This window comes from Calypte anna, chromosome 2, assembly GCF_003957555.1.
Source record: "Calypte anna isolate BGI_N300 chromosome 2, bCalAnn1_v1.p, whole genome shotgun sequence".
NCBI lineage: Eukaryota > Metazoa > Chordata > Aves > Apodiformes > Trochilidae > Calypte > Calypte anna.
Window position 1 is genome coordinate 60159153 of NC_044245.1, and position 21244 is coordinate 60180396.

General features: G+C 41.3%; 1 protein-coding gene and 1 non-coding gene across 8 annotated transcripts in view; both read left to right on the top strand.

Moving 5' to 3' along the window:
- The first annotated feature begins 673 nt into the window (after positions 1-673).
- Positions 674-21244, top strand: part of TNS3 (tensin 3) — a 177400-nt gene continuing 156829 nt past the window's right edge. For 6 of the 7 annotated variants that reach the window (XM_030445319.1, XM_030445318.1, XM_030445326.1 and 3 more), the window contains exon 1: positions 674-761. The gene's annotated coding sequence lies outside the window, so the exon portion shown is untranslated. The remainder of the gene's footprint in view (positions 762-21244) is intronic. The other variant, XM_030445328.1, reaches the window with a different exon arrangement.
- TRNAV-CAC lies at positions 15468-15540 on the top strand. The gene has a single exon. It is a non-coding gene; the product is annotated as a tRNA-Val (tRNA).

Sequence of the window (21244 nt, forward strand, 5' to 3'; positions counted from 1 at the left end):
AGGTAGTTCCTGGCGTGTCAACAGCGTTAACTATCAGCGCAGTGAAGAACGGTATTTGCACGAACACACGTACGCTGGGAAACAGCGGCTGAGCGGGGATTTTGAGGTTTTCCTGGCACCTCAGATGCTGCGTTGGTGCAGGCCCCTCAGTACCCGCCTGGTTTGTGTCTCCTTACCGTGGCCGCTGTGCAGAGGTGTCTGCCCACATGTCACACCTAAGGTCACACCTTAGCCGGCAGACACGGCCGCAGAGAGGGAACCGCTCGCGGCCCAAGAGCTGCGGCTCCCAGCTTGGCAGAGAAGCTCAAACCCACCGGGGTGCAGGCAGGGAGAACTCAGACTTCCAAAACTCTGCTGCGTGGCAGCGCTCCCCTTCGTTCCCCTTCCCTCCGCTCCGCTCGGAGCCTCCCCTGCCCCCAGGCGACAAGCGTCCCGGGCGGGGCGTGGGGGCTGTCTGGAGGGGCGGGGGTGATCGCACCGTGTTGCGGCGGGCGGGCTGGCGGGGAGGGAGGGAGGCGGTGTTGCCGCGGCTTTGGTGATCGCTGCGGGGCCTAGCGCGGGGAGCTGGGCGATGCACCTTTTCCCCGCCTCCTCCTCAAGCTCGATCGAAGCGCTGGAGGTTTCTCCCCGGCGGGAGGGACCGTAACAAATAAGAACAACGGTGTGTGTGGCGCTGGAGGAGAGGGATCACTGCTCCTGCTCTCCGGCCGAGCCGCCCAGCCCTGCCCTGCCCTGCCCTGCCGCGGAGCCGGGGAAGCGAGGTAAACTTCGTCTGCCGTGGGGACCGCGGGAGAAGGGGCTCGCCCGGGCTTTGTTCGTGGTGGGGCTGGGAGGAGGGAGGCCCCTCGGTGGGCTGCGCTGCCTCGGCCGCCAGCGCTGAGGAGAGGCGGCGCTTGTGGGGTCAACTTCTGGGAGCTCGGCGGGGTCTTCCTGCCTGCTGGCTCACTCGCTCGCTCGCGGTGCAAGGCCGGGTTTGGAACTGGGGCAGGTGAAAAAGTTCGGGAGCGCTGTCTGCCGGGAGAGCGTTTTAAAGGTTTGTGTGTGAGGAGGGGAGCAGAGGTGGCGGAGCGGCGCCGGGGGAAGGGAGGTTCGGGGGAGGTTCGGCGGTGGTCCGGAGCGCGCGCAGTCTGCATCCAGGGTTCGGCCGAGGCGCCAGGAGGGCGCTGCCGTGTCTCTTCGGCCCGGATGGGTCTCTCTCGGGCCCCGAACAGCCTAGTTGCGAGGCACGCTTTTTTTTTTTTTTTTTTTCTTTTCTGAAAGTTCGGGTTTGTTGGGCAAGGGGAAGCCCCGGTACGGAGCTGGGGTCCGACCGGCTGCGTGGAGCCGCCCCGGATCTCGTCTTTTCATGTCGCCGTCCCCTGCCAGCTCCGGTTGGGGCCGCCCTGAAACGCTTCAAAGCATCTGTGTCGTTCGTGTCTTTGGTACTCACCCAACTCTCTCCCGACGCCAAACTTCTCTTTGCAATCACTGGCTAAAGCTGCCAGTTGCCTTAAAGAAGACTCAAAGTTTCTAGGTGTTTATTGGTGCGTTTCTAAGATTAATGATCCTTATGGAGGTTCGGGATTTTTGTCACTCTTCTGACAACTGCTCAGGTCGTAAGCAGTTTTTGGCATAAGCACTGACCAGGCACGACACAGTCCACTGGATCACAGTTTCCCACTCTTGTTTCCTGGACATGCAGAAAATGTAGCAGGAACACGGAGAGAAATCCCTGTTGTGGGTTCTTTCTCTGGCACTGCAGCTCGCAGGGTGGTATGTGAGTCCATTCTTTAGACTTAGCTTTCTTTTAGGCCATAAGCTCGAGGTCCTGGAGCGGGTCCAAAGGAGGGCAACCGGGCTGGTGAAGGGATCCAGCACAGATCCTATGAGGATAGGCTGAGGGAGCTGGGGCTGTTCAGCCTGGAGAAGAGGAGGCTCAGAGGAGACCTCATCACTCTCTACAACTCCCTGAAAGGAGGGTGTAGCCAGGTGGGGGTTGGTCTCTTTTCCCAGGCAACTCTCAGCAAGACAAGAGGGCATGGTCTTAAGTTGTGCTGGGGGAAGTTTAGGTTGGATATTAGAAAGAATTTCTTTACCGAGAGGGTGATGAGGCATTGGAATGGGCTGCCCAGGGAAGTAGTGGATTCTCCATCCCTGGAGATATTTAAAAAGAGACTGGATGTGGCACTCAGTGCCATAGTCTAGCAACCGCAACGGTGGTTCAAGGGTTGGACTTGATGATCTCTGAGGTCCCTTCCAACCCAGCCAATTCTATGATTCTATGATTCTATAAGATGTGGTATCACTGAAATTGTCATATAATAGCATGGAAGATTGAAAGAATACAGCGATTTCTTTTAGTGTCTGACCAAGCTGGTAGAGAAATTCTTTTTCTCTTTTGTGTCTGACTTGCTTTCTCTGGAAATGACCAAAAGACAAAAAAAATGACAGAGACTGAGATGGTATTTTGGAGAGATCAGTGAGGCTTATGTGAGCAAAACATAATGAGTGTAATTACTTGTGTGTTCCCTAAACATACAGTTCAACAGAAACAAAACCAGAGATGGTATCCAAAATAGCAGGCAGTGCTAAGATTGCAGAACAGGTGTAATTTGGTAAAAAATTGGCAATACAAATAGATTAATCTTGAAGTACCTAAACTACTACAAGAATTATAGTAGTTGGTTAGACATTTAATTTTAGGGCCTAGAGTTGTATTTTATTCCTAGTGAGAACTTGTAGTCATGTTTTTCTGGCTTCCAGTTGCAGTTGTTAACTCATTTGTATGCTGTATGAATCTCCTGGTCCTGACTGATTCTCCTTGTTAAGAATGTACAATTCCTACCATAGTAACAAGTTCTGAATGTGCCTTATCCATCAGTTGCCCTAAATTAATCAGAAATACAGCTTTTATTTTTTTGGGTGGAGGAAAAATGTATTAAAACAGCTTGCACGCTACTGTTTGCCACTGTCTTCTTCTGATGTGAAAAATGCTATGTATTAATGTAAGTACAGCTTTGCCACACTTTTTTTCCCTTTAAGTACAACCTAAAATATTGCATGTGTAGTCTGATTCCTAATTCTGACACTGAGTCACTGAGTAAAGTTGAGAAGATCACAGTGTAAGTATTTGTCCACGTGTTAAGCAAGGTACTTGGTTAGCTCAGTGAGAATGAAGAATTAAAATTAATTGTTTGAATGAAATAGCACTGTGAAGCAGTTCCTGTAGTTTACCATTCAGAGATGTCTCACCTTTATAGCACTATGGTGGATTGATAGGGTAAGACTGACCAGCCACAAAGAAGTGAGGCCTGGAAAAGAAGAATGTTTCCAGGCCAAGTTAACCTTAGCTCCTACACTTCGCATACAGAGGGCTCAAATACAGAAGTAATGAGAAGTTATCATATCCTAAGAAGGGTCCTTATGTCTCAGCTACACACCTGAGCTGTTGCTGAAGAACCTTCTTTTGGGTGATCCCTTGGGGTCCTGTAGGTGCTTAGCAGCAAATTATTTTAGTGATGGGCAGACAATTAGGTGGGGGAAGCAAACATCCTAGAAATATCAAAGCTATTGAAGTTGTATTTTGTACATTGTATTTACAGCTGTCTCTTAGTTGAAGTAAAATTAGTTGGCTTCCTTCTTTCGTATGTCTTTCTATCCTTCCCTTTTTTCTGCAGCTAGTACTAGTAAAACTCATTCATAGTAAGATGAAAAAAGGAGCCACTAATGTGTAATTGGATGAGGACTGTTTACGTTTGCAGAAATATTTTCTCTCGCAATGATTCTTTTCATTGATAAAAAAAGCAAAGCACATTGTGTCTGATGTTTTTCAGCATGAAAATATCTCGGACAAGAGCTTCAGGTCTTTGCAAGGCTTCCTGATTGTCAAATGAGGATGTTTTTGTGTTCCTGATTAATTTATTTTGAGTTTTTTCTGTCATTTGGTGTCTGTATCTCTGTTTTAGTGATTGATCAGGTCATTGCAGCCGTAAGTGGCCCAGGGGACACTCCACTCCGATTTGCCATCTTTTCTCTGAAGGGGGTGAGGAGGGCCCAGACAGCCACATGTTGTACCCCCTTCTGTCCTGCTGCTCAGCATCAGTTTGTTGCTGTTGCTTCTTGTCCTTGCAGGAGTGGCTGCCACTTCTCCCTGTCCTCTGGCAGCTGCAGTGTCTGTAGCTCAGTCCTCTGCTGCCTCGCCAAAGCCAGGCTGAGGGCAGCAGCTGGGTGTGTAGTGCCTGGTGGAGATGACTTGTTTCTGCCAGACAGAAAAGTTATTTGTTGGGAGGATGGGGCACATTGAGGGCATCCCATTGGGTAGGAGGGGATAAGTTGATTTTGGAATTTGAGACTGGACTGTTACAGTAAATAATCCAGTGTTCATTGAACCAGGAAGAGGCAGCCAGCATTGTGTTTGGGGAGCTCATCCTCAGTGTTGAAGCAGAGGAGAGCAGCAGCTTGAGTCCGAGCCTTCCACATCACAGGCATGTGTACAGGCTTTGGAGGTCCTATGGCCTTCCTCCCCTCTTTGTATGCTGTGTGTGCTTTAGTGTGAAGTGGAATTGGTGTACCAGGAGAGACTGAGAGGTGCTCTGGCCAGGCGTAGCTCCAGGTATTCCTGGCTGTTTGATACCAACAACAAGCTAATGGATTACTCCGTTAGAGGATTTCTTTTGGAGCTGAGGTGCTTTGTAACACCAAGCTGCAGCAGTGTTAGGGTCTGTACCACATTGCAAACATCCTTGTTTTCTGCCCCTGGGGGCTAGTGAAGAGAGAGACATGATCTGTGCTCCACAGCCTTATAAGAATTTTTTTAAAATATTGACTGTATACTAAAATCAACAGCAATAAATTTAACTGTATACCTAGTCAGGTTCTAGGCTCTCATTTCCCAACCATAGCAACAGACTGTGTGTTTATGAACTAAAAGCAGATAACAGCTCCTTCATCAACCAAAAGGGAACATTTTATTACCAAAATACAGACAGCTGAGCGTTACATATATGTATATAAATATACAAATGTTAAAAAAGAGGTAAATTATCCATAACCTGGCAAAAGCACAATGTCAGCAATTAGTAAAAAGTTACATTTGGGTTGCAAACACTATTATCAATATGATTTGTGTTTGAAAAACTCCTGATAACACAAGGTATCTCAGTAGTGAAAAATAAGCCTTTCCTGACCTGTGCTATCTTTTTTGCAGTCATTCACTTACTCTTGCAGCAATCAGCAACTCTCAGCCTTCAGAACTGTTTTTATTTTCAGTTCATATGGATTTGATTTGGAGGATGAAATGTTGTCCAATTTATGACCTATTACTGCAGTGTCCAGGAAACCTGGCATTTCCAGAGGTAGTTTAAATAGATAAGGGTTGTAGTAGACTGGATTTTAAGTAATAAACTTTTAGTTTAATAGGTCACAGTCAAAACAACTAGGTTGCTATTAATCTGTTTCTTAAAATTCCCCTTAGCTTTCTCCTGTCTACTCCAAGTACTGTGAGGTTTTTCGAGCTGTAATGTTACAAGCATCTGAAAAGTACTGTTCTATCTTAGCTGCTCTTGTGCTTTGATTTGTTTGCTGGAAGCAAAATTATATTTTTCAAATATCAACAATGCATGTATTTTAGAGGTGCATCTTCAATTTTTAAGTAAAATATGACAATTAAGTATTTTCAAGTCTCAGGCTCTTTCTTTTAAAGTTTTGACTCTGTAAAGAAGTGATTGACAATAATTCTGTAGTTGTTTTCCAGAAAGTCTCAACTTTAGTGCTTGTTGTAACCTTGCAGTTATTCCCTTTCAGCAGATACTCAGCAGTGGCCTTGCTGCAGCTTGAGTCCAGCTGTTCTTCATTATTTTGAGAGCTTTTGATATTCGGCAGTATTTTAATGGATGACAGTACTCCTTTACTTGGCTTACTTCTTTTTATTGGTTACTTAAAATATTTTTAAGCTATTTTGCCATGTTGTATGGCAAAAAAAAAAGTATGTTTTTGAAGTATGTACAAAAACATACTTCAGTGTGTAGGCTTGAATCTTGTGTTAGGATTTTTCTGTCTATATTAAATGAGTTACATGTTTGAAGTTATCTGATGAAGTTGCAGGGGAAGAAATAGTTTCAATATTGGCTGGAGACTTAATTTTCTTTCGTAGACTTCTTGCCTTTTGAGGATTAAAAAGCTTGTGTTTTCCATCTCATATTCTGCTTTTGTGCTGTTTTGTGGGCTGTACCTAATTTGTGATTATTTTTCATTTTTTTTCCCCTCTTGGTAAACTCTGACCTTTTCTAAAGCTAGAGACTAGGTCATGAATCACCCCAGCTTTGCTTATGGTCTGCAGGAGATAGTGTGCTACTCCTAAGAAAGAAAAATTTTGAACCACTAGAGGAAGAGTGGCTGTGTTCACCTGTGAAATCATGCATCTGCAAGTGGAGAACAGTACTGGGGGAAAACTAGGACTGAAATGTTAACTCATAGTTTAGTTTAAAAAAAGTAGTATCACCCATTTGAGCTGGTTAGTGCCTTATCTGTGTGTTTTTAGTGAAACTGTGATCCCTGCCAGTGTGAGATTTTATGAAACCAAAATTATTCTGCTTAATAGAAAATTGTGGTTAGGCTGACTTGGTATGAAACAAGGTATCACTTTGCTTCCTTTAATAGAATTTTTTCAATTGGGTTTTATTTTGTTTTTAAGTAATGTGGTGACTACTGGTTAGAGCACAGGGCTAATGAAATTCAATCAAAGCAGACTTGACTGTTGTATATTTTGTATATCCATGACTCGTGCTGGTGCTCTCATCAGTAACGTAGCTTGGAGTGTAAAATGATACTCACTGAGAGCTGGACTTAGCCTGACTGGTATCCATTTTCTGTCTTTTTGGAGGCAATAATTGTTCCTACCTCTTGCAAAACAACTTCAGGTTCTAAAGTGTCATCTGCACAGCAAGGTGTCTTGTGGCTTACCCGGGTGGAATTGTGCATCCTGTGCTTAGAGGAGGGCTGTGGGTGCTGGGTGGGAAGGGAAGGGAAGGCCTCTGGCTACTGGGAAGTGTCAAGAAGTGTTCTGCTTGGGGGTGCTGGTCAGTTCTGCCGGTAGCAGTGTGCTGTAGTGAAATGAGGCAACCAGGTGCCACTAATTACCAGGGAGTGGCATGAGCTTGTCTTAAGCCCACCTATGCCTGATTAGGGTACCTTTTATTGGCCCCCTAACCCTGCTCATGTGCAGTGGGGGCCTGCCCTAATCAGGCACAGGTGGGATTAACACAAGCTCATGCCCACTGCCTGGTAATTAGTGGCACCTGGTTGCCTCATTTCACTACAGTGTGCAAGCTCCTAATGGGCAGATAGCCCTCCTGGTTCTGATGTGATGACATCAGACCCTTGCCAGAGAAAATGCAGATTCTCTTTCTTGATAGAGCTTCCGAGTCGTCAGTCACTTTCATATGCTTTCATCTTCTATTCTGAGTATCATGGATGTCATTCCTGAGCATTGTGGCATGGTTTCTTTCTCCTTTAAGTCTTTCAAGGAAATGGATCCTTTTTTTGCAGTTTGCTTGTAGAGGGGAGTATTGTCTGCATTAACATTTTTGGATATTTCACTTTACCTGATTTGACTTACTCATGTGGGTGCCCTTAGTTATTTGTAGTTGTTCCCTAATGAAGACCTGTAGAGCTGAGAAGGGAAAAACATTTCAATATAGAGTAGGAGTGTTGAAGCAGGCAGAATTTTTCACTTTGTTTTACTTGAAGTGGTGAGGCAAAGACAGCATGTGTGCAGAGCAAATCAATTTCCTATGAGTCATTAACTGTTTTTTGACATCTCACAGAAAAGTGCTGAGCTTGCTCAATTTGTTTCTTAGTGACACCAATCTGGCTGCCAGTTCTGTTAGTTTATCATGGCCGTGAAATTTGCTGTACATGGCAATAGATTTTGGAGCTTCAGTTCAAGTAACTCTGTCTCCAGTGTTCAGAACTGAAGTTCTTCTGCACTTTCTGAAAGAAAAGTGTTGTGCTTACGTGAGAATTGAGTCAACTTCAGCATGATACAGTTGATACAGTGATGTATTTACATGTAGTTGAATGTGTTACTTAATGAAATTTAATGCTTGGAAAACATGAATTCATATTACTGGGGTTACAAGAACAAAAACTGAGGATTTCATAGCCTAGAGGCACAGACAATTTTCCTAGGTATACTCACTGCTGAGCAGTGTGCAGCAAAAGTAAAGAAAGAAAAAAAGGAAGAAGCAATGAGTAGGAAAGCAGAGGAGAGATGAAAATGCTCCTGGTTAAAAGTGGTATGAAAAGGCTCAGAGAAGAAAAGAGAGCATTTCTGGGTTGATACTTTCAACCTGCATAATTCTTTGAATATGGAGGTCCTGTCAAATGCAACAGTTGATACCACTTTGGACATTTTTTTTTTTAAGGTGTGCTGTATTCTATTAGTTACCCATGTTATAGCAACAAGGTTATTCATTAATTGTGAGTAATTGTGTACAAATTAGTTTCCTAATCAAATGACTGAAACTTTCTGAAGGGGGAGAAATATACCAGTTCACTGAAGAAAAAAACCCGATCTTTTTTTTCTCTTAATGCTGATGTTCATATACACAACAGTGCTTCCAAAACTGTAATATAATTTTAGAAACCAGTCCTCCCTTATTGCTGTCTTTCTTTTATATGTGTAGTGAAATGGCATTGCTGCTGACATTTCAGGTATCTTCAGACACAAATATATAGAAACCTTCCTTCCTGGCTCTTACATTACTGTGGTATCTGAACTGCTGTACTCTTCCTCAAAGCTACTTGTCTGCAGATCATGCCAATATTAAAAAAGCTGGTATCTCCATTTTAGAGATGGCACACAGCTACACAGAAAAACTAAGCCATTTGTCCATGTTTCCCTAGAGGTCTGTGGGGAGGCTGGGAGCTTTTGACATTTGCAACCTGCATTGGCAGGATGGTAGCTGAAATGGTTTGTGTCTCAGAGCCCTTTTATCTGATTTTGCATCTCCTTCTGCAAAGGAGGTGGTGGCAAACTTCAGAGTGGTTATGAGAAGAACTTCGAAGCCCAAGGATGGACTCAGCAGGTAGGATTTGAAACTAAGGATTCTGTTCCCAGTCTGCCTCTTCCTCCTTTCCGCCTGGCACAGTTCACGTTGTTTTGAAGCAACTGATGTTAAGTTTGTTAGTGAGCCACATCATTTTCTATATCCCAAATTATACCCCCTTCAGTATAGTGGAGCTGAGGGATGTAACATGGGTGATAGCAGATGCAGTTGGCTGTTCTAATACTTCTCTTGTATCTCTTACCAACCCCATCACCTACTTGCTTTCCTCTTTGTAACACTTCTACTGAAAAATGGGAATTTTGACACTTCAGTAGAAATGAAATTAGGCTATTTATGCTAACACTGAGCTTCTTTAGTCTTTTTTGGGGGGAATAATGTAGGGTTTTTTTATTGCTGTTGTTCATAGCTAAGCAAAGCAAACATTTCTTTTTAAGCTCTCTCCAAGTAAGGGTAGTTTTCAGCTTGCTAGAGAGAAAGATGTAGAAGAGTTTAACATCACAGATGCCCTTTTGACATGTAACTATAGTATTATGTGAAATATACTTGACAGTGGCAGCTCAAATGTAACCAATATCCAGGAAATACTAGAAGAAACTACCTTTTATAATGGGTATAGGTACTTTGCCTAATATTTTAGCTTCTCACTTTCAGTTTTTCCTGTTTATAAAGCAGATTTCTTTAAAGACTCTGTGTTATGGATAATAAATACTATTTTTTGCTGTGCTAGCATTTGGAAGGGCCTGTCATATCTCTGTGTGGTGTCTCCAACCTGAACCTATAGTTAATCTTTTTTGGTGAAGTGTAGTATCATATTTGATAGACAATGGGGATAAGATTGTCTCTTACGCATGTGCATGGAGGGAGAAGGGAGAAGAGCCTAGTGTTAAAAGAGAAAAGGAGGGTGAGTGTACTCTGGGGAGTATCATACTAATCTAAAAGAGCTAGATGCATTCTTTTTGCTTGGCTTTTTGCTCTGGGAGGGACTGGGGGGATGTCCCCATGCATGTGCATGTGGGAGGGAGGTGTCAAACATTCCTGGAGGGGTTTAATTTTGAGGTGACTCAAACAGACACTTTGATCCTTTTCTTCTGCAAGTTGGCTTGTTTTAGCTTGTTAATATATGGATAGCAAATTCCTTCCTTCCTTTTATGTTTGGAAAATTACTCATAGCCCACACATGGCTCTGACTGGGGAGAGATTGTTCATTCTTGCCTGCAGGAAGACATTTTTCTGTCTGCTGAACTGGAGTTTCAGACTAGTTAGAATGCAAGAAAAATGTGAATGAGAAGCAGAGCTATGCAGCTCATACAGTCTATGATTCTTGAAGAAATAGCTAATCCATCTGCATTTGCATCCAAAACACCATATATTGTGCAGGATAAGGGAAGTAAAATTGCTCAGTAGGGCTCTCAGCCTCCCCTGTGTGTCAGGTTGTAATTGCGTGGTTGCTGGTGGGACGTGAATGCTGTGTAGAAACCTTGGTCAGTTTGTCAGGTTTTCTGCATTGATAATCCACAGTAGTTAAACAAGATGATATGATGATGCTTTGAGTGTTCTTTTCAACTTTAGACATCTTAAATACAAGTAGGAAAGTAGAATTGAAAGTAGGCAAAGGTTTGGTGATACCCAGTTTGTGCTGTGATTTTCAACCAAACTTCTTAGAAGTATCAGAGTTTTCTTCACATTGTATTTTCTCAGAATTCTGACTGTGTGCTTATCTTGCAAGTAAGATAGCACTGGTCAGGATACAGAGATTTGGATCTCCTGCCTCTTATCCCACCCCAGAAGATGCTTTGGAAAAGTTTGAGAGTGCATGTGTGGTGGCTGGAACTTTTCATCTCTTTGAGGGTGTATCATGTCACAAGTGAAACTTTCATTCCTTCTTAAAGATAGCCAATAGCAGCACATAATGACCAGAGCCTTGGAATAAGCTTACAGTATTTATTTAGTGTATTTTTCCTTCTGTTCCTTATACATCTACATTTAAAAATTTTAGGGACTTGTTTTGGCTTGGAATGTTGCACTTTAATTATTTTAAGATCTCAGATCTGATAGACTAAAGGTATCTGGGCACTTTCCAGGATGAATTATTGCCCTCTGTCCTCAGTTTTGATTAAATGTAACAATATTACCATGCCTCTCTGCTTTTATAGACAGTGGCTCACTCCTGCTGCTCTGAGATCCTAAGGAAAGAGTACAAGGACCCTTCTCACCAACCTCACAGAGGCTTTTTTAAGAAAACAACAAACTCTGGGAGTGATTTAATTGCACTAAACTCAAGGTGACAGTCAGTTGCTGGTGGCTGAGCCTCTACTAGCAGGAGTTTGTGTGTTTGAGGTTACATTTGAGTTAACCCAGTAAAGCATGTCTTATTTTGTTTTGTTTTTATGTTTGAGAGGACTTGCATTTGATCTTTAGAGGTGATAAAAAAAACAGTAAAAAAAAAAATCTCACCATTTTGCAGAGTATATGGTGGGTTCTAGTAATTGAATTTATTTCTTAACAAATGTCTCCTGAATAAAAGAAGCTGATGACTAAGGCAAGTTGAGTGAGTGAAGGGAAATGATCTGTGTGATAGCTACAAAAATGAGTTTTTTTGAGAACTGTGTTAGATACTGGGACTTATTGTATGAGGATCTTTGGGGGTCATAGAGGATGATTGCATGTTGTCTCTGGAGAAATACTTGCTTCTAGGTTTAGTTGGATCAGACAACACTGAAGAGGAAGGCGCAGCATTGGTCATGATGTAACTAATAAACTGTAGATTATAAATGACACAAGCTCATGTTGGATGTATAGTTTGGAAATTATGGCTGCTATAAAAATGGCATGAGTCAGACAACTCTTAAGTGTAAGCCTAAGTACAAGGTAGTCTGGTTCTGATAGAAATTTTTGTTAAGAAGACATTGCAGGATGAGCTTTCCTGCTTGGGACCAGTGTCACTGGGACACAGAATTACATTAATCAAATCTTTATATCAGTTCAGGGAGACTTGTTTGGGAAATACCTCACATAAATCAAGAAGTCTATAAGCAGTCCTCTCCTTTTCAGAGGATGCTCCTGTAACCTCAGTCACAGCTAAAAGCAGCCATTCTTCAAAGGGACAGAGTAGTAGAAAGATGTCAAATTTTCTGCAAAATGTCATTATGACATTTCATGTGAAGGCACCTGTCTGTACGTAGAATCAGGAAGGAGAAAAGGAGCATCTGTATGTAGTTGTATGGGTATTACACAATTAATACCGTGTGTATAAGTGCATGTTGTGCATAGAAATTCATTTATTGTGCTTGAGTGTATAGAGCACAGTAGTTCAGGTTACTAAATCCCAGTGCTCAATTTAGCTTATCTTTAAAGGATTTTACCACTTTTTCTAAGCAGAAGTACTAAGCTCCACCCTTTAGCTTGTAAAATGTTACTTTGTTTAAATGATCTTCAGTGCTATTGATGTCTTATTGGCTCTTCTGTTTGTAGTGTATTTTGATTTCCACAGCTCATGTTGCTGTCATGCATAAATGCAGTATGCTGGGGGCTGGCTCCATCAGGGACCGTGTGGGGACAGATTGGCCTCATGGACATTTGGTTAGGTTGTTCAGGGTGGTGAAAGAATAACTGAACAGTTTCTGGAAAGTGAAAAAGATGGAAAATGAATCACAACTAGAGGACGGTGACAACTACAGTCAGTATAATAATAAGCTATGAACTTAACCTGAACTGAAAACTGATCTGTGCAGTTGCTTGGAGTTCTGCTTTCCTTTATGAATCTCCTACCCTACTTCCCTCCCCCGCTGCCTCCCCTCTGAACTTTAATCCCAGTGGGATCTGGAACAGGACTGAAAGGAAATGTTGTGTTGATTGGTAACAATATTGGGAAGCTTTTTCAGATGTTTTGGGAAACATTTTTGTTTCTAACTTAGCTGTTGTTTGATATATGGAAAAGAAATGGCTATACTTAAAGCACACTCATGGGGGACTTAAATTCTATTTTAAATTTTTTTAAGGGGGGGAACAGTTTTCTAATTGTAGTGAAGTATTTTTGGAATTTGCCCTGTCAGTAATATTTCACTAATTAAAGTAACCCTTTGTTTAAACCGGGCTGATGGGAGTCCATCAGCAGAATTGGCTGGTGGATAATTCTCAAAAATTTGACCCATTTTATATACTGCTGTTTCTGAAGTAATGCTTTTAAACTGGAAGAAGGTGATCTGTGATTACCACATCCTTGTGGTTTCTCTACTGCTGGGGCCTACAGCCTGTGAACAATTTTATTGTCCTGAAGCTTTGTGTGTAATGAAAACTAACAAATGAAGCAAGCATACTGGCTCTAGGCTCTTTATGGCTGGAGGCATCACGTTTGTTTGACTGGCAAAATTAAGGGTTTATAAATTTTTGCTGAAAGAATGTTAACAAGAGTTGATTCTCCTTTCTTTGCCTTGCTCTTTTTCTCCTTTGTACTCTTTTACTCAAAAGAACAGTGTATGTTTGGACTGGTTTGGACCTCAATAAAGGTTTTATGTTTTTGTGGAAAAGTGGTTTGGAAATTGTACATTTGCTGTAAAGGTGGCAGAAAGGCCTAAGTGGAGATGTTACAGTCCAGTTGAACAATACAAACAGAGTGAAAATTTTGCATGTTTTCCTGCCCTGACCTGCATCATATAAAGTTACATAATACTAACACCATCATACAAATCTTGAATAGATGACTACACTTGCAGGTTGTGTTTGCCCCATTATGTGGTACTGCTGACTGCACTTAGTTGCTTGCTTTTGTCAAATGGCTTGCTTCTTGTTAAGAAGCCTACTTTTCCAGGTCAAAGATCCTGCAAGGGTAAAACTTCCAACTGGCCTGGCATTTTTAATGAAATCTGGTGAGTAATGAATGCCTGCTAATACTTCTGGCTAGACTTTGTAGCTTTCTTTTGAAAAAATTCTTCATTACTAGACATTCAGAGATACACCTAAAGTCTTGAAAAGACAGTAGTTGTATTTTTGCTTCACAACATTTATAAAAATGCCAGCCTGCAGGTCTACTTTGTCAACAGATCTGCAAACAAATATGTCCAGGAAGTGAATATAATTCCTAAGTTTTACTTGATTTCAGTAGCAATACTGTTAGACTACAAAATGTACTCTGTAATAGTGAAGAACATACTGGAAGAATTTGATGCCAGAACCAGGATGAGCCTTTGAAATATATTCTCTGGTCTCACATATTTTGTTGTACATTCCCCTTAAATTTCTTTAGCTTTTGCTGAGTATGTCATGGGAATGTTACTTCTGTAAATTGCTGTTATCTAGAAATCTGCTTTATTTAAAGAAACTATTCTAGCAATGTTTTGGTTTTTTCTGTGAGACAGAGGGAGAAATAACTGTTATAGTAATAAATGAAATCCTCTAAAAGTGCAAGAAAGGAAATGTTAAACTACACAAGAGTGAAAATTAGAAATGTTTTAAAGGAAAGTGTTTCTGTTCTGGGAGAAGTGAACAGAACAGAGTATTCTTCCAGTGTGCTGATAAGAAAGTACCCGTTGTGTAACAAACAAGAAAGGAAACTGAAGAACTCTCCCAGTTGAGAATGGAGTGTATCTGATAAGAAGAGTGAGGGTTTGTGGAACTTCCTGGTTGTAAGAATTTAGGGTTTCAAGTAGATTCTTTGGGTCTTGAAAAAGGATAATGAAAATTAGTTTCAACATATGTTTTAGCGAGCTTTTCTGTACTCACTGTAATGGTTTGTAAGCTTAAAGTGAATGGTTATTTTGAGCTACAAGGAAGGGGCAGGTCAGTTGTGTTAGGTAACAGTTGTGTTTTATGTAATTGTTTTTCTCAATGTAATAAGTTAACTATTTGTCCTTGAGTGAGCGAGGAAGTTAATCAGCTACAGAGCAGGCACTGTATAATAACTTTATAAATGTCTAGTGTGTTTGATTTTCATTTCCACAAGAGCTTTAGATCTTGTAGATGAATGTGATCCTTGTGCTGAAGCCATTTTACATCATCCTGGTTCATTCACATGGCAGAGGAGAGGAATTGAAGTTCCAAGCCTCATGCCAGTGGCAAGAGATTTTTCCTGGCTTGGGTGGTGGCACTCGGGACTCCCAGTTAGTAGGAGCCTGTGCTAATCAGTGACTGGGATGGATGGAGTTTGTCAAGATGACTTTTTTCTTGTATTCCTGCTAGACATTAATGTTTGAATTGGAATAACTGATTATAAGGGTGGAGACTATTTGAACAGGCAGACAGTAGTGTTAAGGTATCTCTAGGCTATAACTGAAGTGACTTTGAAAATGGTTACAATAATAAGGTGGAGGTAAGGGTAACTTAATGACATTGGTTTTAGTTATAAAAAATTTCTGGTTTAGCAGGTTTGATTATGATGATTAGCTTACTGTAGGTGCATTATTTTACTGTAATGTTGTGTGGCAAGTTTCTGTAGTGTAGTGGTTATCACGTTCGCCTCACACGCGAAAGGTCCCCGGTTCGAAACCGGGCAGAAACACCTCAATTTTGCCCCTGTACTCAGCCCTGGTGAGGCCACACCTCGAGTACTGTGTCCAGTTCTGGGCCCCTCAGTTCAGGAAAGATATTGAGGTCCTGGAGCAGGTCCAAAGGAGGGCAACCAGGCTGGTGAAGGGACTCGAGCACAGACCCTATGAGGAGAGGCTGAGGGAGCTGGGGCTGTTCAGCCTGGAGAAGAGGCGGCTCAGGGGAGACCTCATCACTCTCTACAACTCCCTGAAAGGAGGGTGTAGCCAGGGGGAGGTTGGTCTCTTTTCCCAGATGACTTTCAACAAGACAAGAGGGCATGGTCTTAAGTTGTGCCATGGGAAGTTTAGGTTAGATATTAGAAAGAATTTCTTTAGGGAGAGGGTGATCAGGCATTGGAATGGGCTGCCCAGGGAAGTAGTGGATTCTCCATCCCTGGAGATACTTAAAAAGAGACTGGATGTGGCACTCAGTGCCATGGTCTAGCAACCTCAGTGGTAATGGATCAAGGGTTGGACTCGATGATCTCTGAGGTCCCTTCCATTGTATATGTGAATTGAACATACAATTTACTGTCATTTCCCCTCTCAAATAAAGGCAAGACTTAAATCTGACACAGCAAGTGCTTTTTAGTTCTGTATGGAAAAATGTGATTTCATCTGTGCTAAGCATTTCTGCCAGAGCCTGAACAGCCTGTTTTCCATAGTACTAACTCAGGTTCCAGGGTGGGAAGGTCTGCTGGAGTTGGAAGCAGTGCAAGGATCAGAAGAGGAGCCTTGTTTTGGTGTTTGTTGCAGTGAGCAATGATCATCAGGCTAACCTTCAATTCCTCCTTACAATTTTTTAAGTAGTCATGTGTCACAACAGTGATGTTGTTATATGACTGATAGTCGTAACTAGGAGTTTTGACACTATTGGTTGGGTGTTCTTTTCTTCTTTTCATTTTGTGTGTGTGTGGTTCATATTCTTCAGGAAAATACAAACCTATTGGCCTTTGCTCTCTCAAAGATTCCCCTGCTTTGCCTGTCAGGGCTTAGGTGAGTGTAGACTATATAAAATATTGCCTGTGGTTATAGCAATAAGGGGATATTTTTGAGACTTATTGATTTAGTACACTGTTCTCACACTTTGAGAGGTGTGTTCAGTGGTTAATGCAACAAATCCTGTAACATCAGGGGAACATAAATAGAAGGTATGCAAAATCTGCAGTTGCAAGTAGAGTGTTTTTCATCAGCTTGTGTTTCATAGACTCATATGAGAAGACCACATTATGAAAAATACAAAAATACAGAAATAAACAACTAAGTGCAAGTTGCCTGCTGTCTGATGAAAGACATGAAGTTGCATCCTGGAACATGATTGCTCAGTAAGTTTCTGATTTTTGGAGTGGCACTTAGATTATCCTATAGAAAGATTTTGTAGTGGTCTGTGTAATATTAATTTGGTTCTCTTTCCTGAAAATGGTTGATTATAGCTTGTTGGGGAAAAAAATGGCAAAGCCTTATTAAAATAGTAGCAAAAAAGTGAAAGTAGATGTTATTAAAGAAATGAAGTTCTATCCAAAAGTGCACATTTTGTTCTCCCCTCTTTTTTAAATTACTGAATACAGAATTTCAGAAGATGAAAATTTTGGATTATTAGATTTAATGCAGTGAAGAAAACATGCCTATTTTAAGATGCTATGTAGAAGATACTATTTCATATTACTTACTGGAACAGTCTTAACTATATGAAGTAAGATAACTTTGTAAAATGCAGAAATAATGAAATACTTTGTTCCATTTGTACATGCACATAAACTGCTGTTTCTTATAGGAGTTACTATCATTAGTGGAGATGGGATTAATTAATCTGCATGGGATTTTATGTGTAACCAGATAGACGTCACACAGTCATTAATATTGTCTGTATCAGGAGGTCCTGAGAGCCACACTGGTAGCCCAGGTTGAAATAAGGATTCAGTACGGATGCGTGTGAGGAGAGGAGGAAACTCAACTGAGGAAACTCAACTCAAACTTGCTGTTTTTCCATCCTGCTGAATAACAAAGGACTACAGCAATGTACAGCTTAACCCTCCTACAACATAATGCATGGGATTTTTCCGTGAGATTTTCCTGCAGACATGAAAGCATATTAGTTGCTACTTCTTGAAGTTGTAATGTAGTGGTATTACAGAATGCATTATGTTGTAGGAGGATTAGGTAGTATGTTGCTAGAGTCCTTTGTGCATTTGCTGCTTTTGTAAACTGGCTCTTTAGGCAGATAATATGCTTTATGTTTTTGTGTACTTGCAAGAATTTATCTGCAGTGAAAGAGATATGATTGGGGATTCAAGGTGAAGAGGAATTTAAAAAATCAAACTGCCAGCATTTCAAGAGTAGACATCTGATGTTTTTGAATTTTTACTTTTGTTATTACCTTCAACATTATTTTTGCCTGTGAACTGATGATAAGCCAGCTGTATTTAGAAATAACCCGTTTCCCCTCTGTTGTTTGAAGATGTGAATTCTAATATTCAAATACCTAGCTCTGAATATGACGGAGTTTTGGTCTTCATGTAATAAAAACAGCTTAGTAGCCTCAGATGTCAAGGCCAGTTAATCTAACATCAGATCATTAAAACAGTAAATTTAACGTTAAATTAACTATTGACAAGTTGACAAGTTGTTGTTTTGACATTGCTGAGCTTTCATGATGCACATAGGTCTTTGCTGCTTTCCAGCATTTCCTTTATAAAGTTTTTTTTTTTCCCACACAGAAGAAAGTATTGGTTTGCCAATGAGATGAAAGTGAAAAAGATGAGGTTTCCAGTGTCTGGAGTAACAGTTGCCTTAATGGACTTCCCATTTGTGTCCTGACTGCTTTTCCACCAGTACAGATTCATGTACAGTGGTGAAATGGATGTGTTGAAACAAAAATGCAAAGAACTGAAGAAATGGAAAAATGTGAGAGCTGCTGCTATTTTACATTGTGATTGTGGACACACAGGCTCTCAGTTCCTGCTGGGAAGAAAGGGAATGAATCATTGCTCTCTGCAGGCTACCAGTTCCTAAGTATATTTGGATGAAGGACCACAGCAAGGATTTATCTGGAGGAAGGCAGCCTTCTTGCCTTTGTCCAGCAGATGTGCTGCTCTGCCTGCATCCTGATGGGAAAGAGTGTCAGGGCTGCTCATTGGCATGCATCCAGGCCTCCTTGAGTGCTGTTTTTCTTCAGCAGGTGCCACTTACCTCTAGGCAGACCTGGACCTATTGTTCTCTCAAATTTCAGCCAGATTATACAGAGAAGGACTTGAAACTCTTTGGAAAAAAAGAACAGCAAATATGAAAAATTCCTTATATGAGGAATTTGAGGTTGGCTACCTCAAACTTTTAAGTGGGAGGAGAGATCTATCTTGATGAACAGTCTTTCCCCAACACTTTATTCTCTTATATTACCTCTGCATCATGTGGAAACCATATTTCAAAAAAAGCTGATACTGCTTTCTGTCAAGAATTTAAAACTTCAAGAAGAGCATGTGCAGTTGTGGTTTTCTAGATGAAGGACATTTTCCATGGTTAGCTTTCTAAAACTGACAAATGTAAACATATGTGGCATGAAAAATAATGCATGAGGTCCTGTGCTTTGTAAGAGAACAGTAAAGTTGCTGTTATGTTCAGTCATGGCTCCCTCTGGTTAGGTCATTTGGTAGGTTGACAGAGGCTTCAGACCTCTTGAGTTCCAGAATCCTGTGGCAGACTGCATTTGTGCTGCTGCTTCTCTATTGCATTTTCACTGCTTTGTGTTTGTTGGGCTTTTAGCTTCTCTGTTCAGAGCAGTAAGTGAGAGAGGTAAGGTCAACAGCTTTGTGTGTGAGCCAGTACAATTTTCCTTTCAATTCATGGCCAATGTGTTGTCTTGGTGTGTGGTGTGACCAAAATGAACAAGAGGGTGGAACAGCTGCTTTTTGGGAAGAGTCTGCAAAGAGTAGGACTTTCCATTTTGGAAAACAGGAAGCTCAAGGGGAATGTGATCAAGGCTTTCCAAAAACATAAAGATGGAGGGTAGGCTGAGTTAGGCAGAAGTAGTCATGCAGTCCCACAGTGCAGAAACTTAAGTAGTGTCAGAACTGGTGTGACTTCACTTCAAAATGAACAAATGAAGGTACTCTAAACAAGGGGGGAGTGTGACCTTCTTGAACTTGGTGACACAGTGTCATGGGGCAGACTGTACCAGCATGTTCAAAGCAGAGTTTGACAAAATTGGTGGAAAACAGGACCATTAACAGATACTAAAAGTATGGGATCAGGGATGGACCTTGCAGCATCTGTGGTATGGATGGAGCAGGGCTGACTTGGTCTGCATGAATACTGTCTCACTTTGACACGGTGATGCAGTGCTTGAGTGGGTGAGATGGATATTGTGCTGACCAAGTAAGGCATACCTTATGTTTTGAGCCCTATTTTCTGCAATTGGTTGTTGATGTACTGAATAAACCATGAATGTGTATCTCTCATATCTTTCTTTAAATCTACATAGTTTCTGTAGACAGAAACTTCCTTTTTAGTTTTCTTTTGGAAAAGCACATAGCTTTGAAACCCTGGTACCTAGGCAGAGTTTCTCAAGAGAACAGTGAAGACCTTGGATTTCTTTTGTCTGAGAAACTGCTAAGGCTTAATCTGCTTAAGAATATAGCACCAAATATGTTAAATAAGATGAAAAAAAAAAATGCCCTTTTTTCTGTAATTATTCTGTGACCCCTTTACTCATACAGCAAGGCAATTTTATACTTCAAAAAAATAGGACTTTTTTTTTCTCTTGACTTGAACTTTACTTGCCTGGTTCATGGAGACATTATTTCCTGACCAATGTTTCCATGTGTCCTCACCTGAGTCACAAGTTGGGAGCAGACTCCACTGGGAGGGATATTGCCAGCTCAGGCTGCATGATCCTGAGTCTCTAATATCTTCTCTAACTTGGGGTGCTTGTTTGTCTTTCTGTGAAATGCCTTAAATGAATAGGGTGTAAATGGAGTATTTAACAAATAGTCTCTTGTATTTGCAATCCCTCTGAAGTTACTCAGTAAATGTTAGCAATAGTAGTATAACTAGCTATTTGTTCATAATTTATTTTATATGTGTGTAAGTATGTATATCTGCTATGTCTGTCACTGTAGAAATAATCTCTGAACGTGAGTGAAACCCCAGAAATGCCTTACTTCAGTCTGTGTAAAAATCCTTTGGTGTTTTTAATTTTTTTGTGTCCATCCCATATTTTTGTGACGTAGCATGGACTGTGCAAAATTTATATATTCTGTAGTGGTAGTTGTCAATGTACTTAAATGTGTGAGATTGCTCAGTTAATGTCACTGGCTTGAATGCTGTGCTACTTTTGACACAACAGTACTTATTCCAAGAACTCATTTCTCTTATGTGGAGAATGTTAAGTGTTATGGTATTCTCTGTTTCGGGAAATTTGTTAATTGCTTATTCATCTGTACTTGTCTGAGTGAGACTCCTGAAATGTTTGACAAAAACTTGTGGTCAGCCCTGTTCTTCTAAAAGCCATTTTAGCAGGTAGATGGATTATATCCTGTTACTTAACCTGTGTGCATAGTATGCACTCTTAAAGATTTTTCTGGAAGTGAATCCTGCAGCAAACATGGAACACCTGGTCAGCAGCAGGAAAGTTAAAATTTCTGTTTAATACAGAGAGGAAGGAGAAAAGTGAAAAGCTCT